Below are 4,323 nucleotides of genomic sequence, written 5' to 3'. Positions count from 1 at the left end.
TTTGAACTTGTTATCAGTATAAAAGACACCTGTCCACAACCTCAAACAGTCACACTCCAAACTCCACTATGGCCAAGACCAAAGAGCTGTCAAAGGACACCAGAAACAAAATTGTAGACCTGCACCAGGCTGGGAAGACTGAACCTGCAATAGGTAAGCAGCTTGGTTTGAAGAAATCAACTGTGGGAGCAATTATTAGGAAATGGAAGACATACAAGACCACTGATAATCTCCCTCGATCTGGGGCTCCACGCAAGATCTCACCCCGTGGGGTCAAAATGATTACAAGAACGGTGAGCAAAAATCCCAGAACCACACGGGGGGACCTAGTGAATGACCTGCAGAGAGCTGGGACCAAAGTAACAAAGCCTACCATCAGTAACACACTACGCCGCCAGAGACTCAAATCCTGCAGTGCAGATGTGTCCCCCTGCTTAAGCCAGTACATGTCCAGGCCCGTCTGAAGTTTGCTAGAGTGCATTTGGATGATCCAGAAGAGGATTGGGAGAATGTCATATGGTCAGATGAAACCAAAATATAACTTTTTGGTCAAAACTAAACTCATCGTGTTTGGAGGACAAAGAATGCTGATTTGCATCCAAAGAACACCATACCTACTGTGAAGCATGGGGGTGGAAACATCATGCTTTGGGGCTGTTTTTCTGCAAAGGGACCAGGACGACTGATCCGTGTAAAGGAAAGAATGAATGGGGCCATGTATCGTGAGATTTTGAGTGAAAACCTCCTTCCATCAGCAAGGGCATTGAAGATGAAACGTGGCTGGGTCTTTCAGCATGACAATGATCCCAAACACACCACCCGGGCAACGAAGGAGTGGCTTCGTAAGAAGCATTTCAAGGTCCTGGAGTGGCCTAGCCAGTCTCCAGATCTCAACCCCATAGAAAATCTTTGGAGGGAGTTGAAAGTCCGTGTTGCCCAGCGACAGCCCCAAAACATCACTGCTCTAGAGGAGATCTGCATGGAGGAATGGGCCAAAATACCAGCAACAGTGTGTGAAAACCTTGTGAAGACTTACAGAAAACGTTTGACCTGTGTCATTGCCAACAAAGGGTATATAACAAAGTATTGAGAAACTTTTGTTATTGACCAAATACTTATTTTCCACCATAATTTGCAAATAAATTCATGAAAAATCCTACAATGTGATTTTCTGGATTTTTTTTCCTAATTTTGTCTGTCATAGTTGACGTGTACCTGTGATTAAATTTACAGGCCTCTCTCATCTTTTTAAGTGGGAGAACTTGCACAATTGGCGGCTGACTAAATACTTTTTTTCCCCACTGTATATTGAGAAACTTTTGTTATTGACCAAATACTTATTTTCCACCATAATTTGCATATAAATTCATTAAAAATCCTACAATGTGATTTTCTGGAGAAAAACAATCTCATTTTGTCTGTCATAGTTGACGTGTACCTATGATGAAAATTACAGGCCTCTCTCATCTTTTTAAGTGGGAGAAATTGCACAATTGGTGGATGAGTAAATACTTTTTTCCCCCACTGTAAGTATTTGACCCCTCTGCAAAACATGACTTAGTACTTGGTGGCAAAACCCTTGTTGGCAATCACAGAGGTCAGACGTTTCTTGTAGTTGGCCACCAGGATTGCACACATCTCAGGAGGGATTTTGTCCCACTCCTCTTTGCAGATCTTCTCCAAGTCATTAAGGTTTCGAGGCTGACGTTTGGCAACTCGAACCTTCAGCTCCCTCCACAGATTTTCTATGGGATTAAGGTCTGGAGACTGGCTAGGCCACTCCATGACCTTAATGTGCTTCTTCTTGAGCCACTCCTTTGTTGCCTTGGCCATGTATTTTGGGTCATTGTCATGCTGGAATACCCATCCACGACCCATTTTCAATGCCCTGGCTGAGGGAAGGAGGTTCTCACCCAAGATTTGACGGTACATGGCCCTGTCCATCGTCCCTTTGATGCGGTGAAGTTGTCCTGTCCCCTTAGCAGAAAAACACCCCCAAAGCATAATGTTTCCACCTCCATGTTTGACGGTGGGGATGGTGTTCTTGGGGTCATTGGCAGCATTCCTCCTCCTCCAAACACGGCGAGTTGAGTTGATGCCAAAGAGCTCCATTTTGGTCTCATCTGACCACAACACTTTCACCCAGTTCTCCTCTGAATCATTCAGATGTTCATTAGCAAACTTCAGACGGGCATGTGTATGTGCTTTCTTGAGCAGGGGGACCTTGCGGGCGCTGCAGGATTTCAGTCCTTCAAGGCGTAGTGTGTTACCAATTGTTTTCTTGGTGACTTTGGTCCTAGCTGCCTTGAGATCATTGACAAGATCCTCCCGTGTAGTTCTGGGCTGATTCCTCACCGTTCTCATGATCATTGCAACTCCACGAGGTGAGATCTTGCATGGAGCCCCAGGCCGAGGGAGATTGACAGTTCTTTTGTGTTTCTTCCATTTGCGAATAATCGCACCAACTGTTGTCACCTTCTCACCAAGCTGCTTGGCGATGGTCTTGTAGCCCATTCCAGCCCTGTGTAGGTTTATAATCTTGTCCCTGACATCATTGGAGAGCTCTTTGGTCTTGGCCATGGTGGAGAGTTTGGAATCTGATTGATTGATTGCTTCTGTGGACAGGTGTCTTTTATACAGGTAACAAGCTGAGGTTAGGAGCACTCCCTTTAAGAGTGTGCTCCTAATCTCAGCTCGTTACCTGTATAAAAGACACCTGGGAGCCAGAAATCTTTCTGATTGAGAGGGGGTCAAATACTTATTTCCCTCATTAAAATGCAAATCAATTTATAACATTTTTGACATGCGTTTTTCTGGATTTTTTGTTATTGTTAGTCTGTCTCTCACTGTTCAAATAAACCTACCATTAAAATTATAGACTGATCATTTCTTTGTCAGTGGGCAAACGTACAAAATCAGCAGGGGATCAAATACTTGTTTCCCTCACTGTACATGGTATTCACACCCCTTGGATTTTTCCACATGTTGTTGTGTTAGAGCCTGAATTTAAAATGGATTAAATTGAGATTTTGTGTCACTGACCTACACACAATACCCCATAATATCAAAGTGGAATTATGTTTTTCAAAATGTTTACAAAATAATACAACATTTAAATCTGAAATGGGGGGCGGCGCACAATTGGCCCAGCGTCGTCCAGGGTAGGGGAGGGAATGGCCGGCAGGGATATAGCTCAGTTGGTAGAGCATGGCGTTTGCAATGCCAGGGTTGTGGGTTCGATTCCCACGGGGGGCCAGTATGAAAAAAATTAAATAAATAAAAGTATGCACTCTGTAAAACCCCTTTGTTATGGCAAGCCTAAATAAGTTCAGGAGTAAAAAAAATCTTAACAAGTCACGTAAAAGTTGCATAGATTTACTCTGTGTGCAATAATAGTGTTTAACATGATTTTTGAACGATACCTCATCTCTGTACCCCACACATACAATTATCTGTAAGGACCCTCAGTCGACCAGTGAATTTCAAACACATATTCAACCACAAAGACCAGGGAGGTTTTCCAGTGCCTCACAAAGAAGGGCACCTATTGGTGAATGGGTAAAAAACAAGCAGACATTTAAATATTCCTTTGAGCATGGTGAAGTTATTAATGGCACTTTGGATGGTGTATCAATACACCCAGTCACTACAAAGATACAGGCGTCCTACCTAAATAAGTTGCCAGAGAGGAAGGAAACCACTCTGGGATTTCACCATGAGGCCAATGGTGACTTTGAAACATCTACAGAGTTTAATGGCTGTGATAGGACAAAACTGAGGATGGCTCAACAACATTGTCGTTTTACGATGGGTCTGATTTTTAACTGGGAACATGCGTATGTATGGCGTGTGCCAAGTTTATAAATCTCAATATATTTTGACCGGGGCTGTCAAACGATTAACAAGTTAATCACAGGATTTGCTGTGATTAATCACGATTCATCTCAAATTCCGCATTTGCTCAAATTGAGCTGTAATTTAAGATTTATTTATGCAAAAAGCATTACAAGAATATTGACTTCTTGATTTTGTCCAAAATAACGGTTAGTGATATCAGGTAAATTGATAAAGCACACTTTCTTTAACCTCAATGTCCATGTTAGGGGGATCAGGGTGCTGCTATCTGTCCGACTGCCGCATACTGGACTCCAGCCAGTGTGAATTTTATGCAACGGTTATAAATGTGACCCCTGGGCTATATTTTCGGCTGGCGCTAAGTGTTATGACTGTAAGTCGCTTTGGATAAAAGCGTCTGCTAAATGGCATATTATTTATTTATTTTATTTAAACGTAAGTTATTTGGCCATTTTGGCATGTAAAAAC

Source organism: Coregonus clupeaformis, chromosome 27 (genome assembly GCF_020615455.1).
Source record: "Coregonus clupeaformis isolate EN_2021a chromosome 27, ASM2061545v1, whole genome shotgun sequence".
In the NCBI taxonomy this organism is placed as follows: domain Eukaryota; kingdom Metazoa; phylum Chordata; class Actinopteri; order Salmoniformes; family Salmonidae; genus Coregonus; species Coregonus clupeaformis.
Note: the sequence above shows the minus strand (reverse complement) of the source record.